The sequence below is a fragment of the Cucurbita pepo genome, unplaced genomic scaffold (assembly GCF_002806865.2).
Source record: "Cucurbita pepo subsp. pepo cultivar mu-cu-16 unplaced genomic scaffold, ASM280686v2 Cp4.1_scaffold000337, whole genome shotgun sequence".
In the NCBI taxonomy this organism is placed as follows: Eukaryota; Viridiplantae; Streptophyta; class Magnoliopsida; order Cucurbitales; family Cucurbitaceae; genus Cucurbita; species Cucurbita pepo.
The window spans coordinates 50136-50657 of record NW_019646578.1 but is presented as its reverse complement, the minus strand read 5'-3'; positions in this window follow the sequence as shown (position 1 = coordinate 50657).

The window sequence follows — 522 nt, the reverse complement described above, 5'->3', positions numbered from 1 at the left end:
TCATCCATAGCCAATCTCCATTTTCGGCTTTTGACAGCTTCTTCAAAATTCACAGGATCTGAAATCATCAAGAATGTCATATTTTTTTCATCCTCTTTAGATAAGCCTTCATTGGAATTATAATCTGCTAACCATACAGGTGGATGTCGATCTCTCCTCTCCCTTATTATCAAATATGGTCCAACAACTACTGGAAAATTGTTTTTAGAAACTGGTTCAATTGTTTCAGCAACAAGTTCAGTTGTTTCCTCCGTGATTTCTCCTTCTTCGTTTTTTAGCAACGGGTTCAATTTTTTCAACAATCGATTCAGTCATTTCCTCCATGATTTCTCCTTCTTCGGTTGTATTCTCATTCATTTTAATATTTTTCCCCAATCCAATTTTGTTTCACCTTCTTTTTTTCAATCACATTCACGATCATCCTCAAAAGCTACATTATAACTTACTATAATTTTATTTGTAATTGGATCAAACATTCTATAACCTTTGGATTCGTTGCTGACTCCAATTAAAACACATATT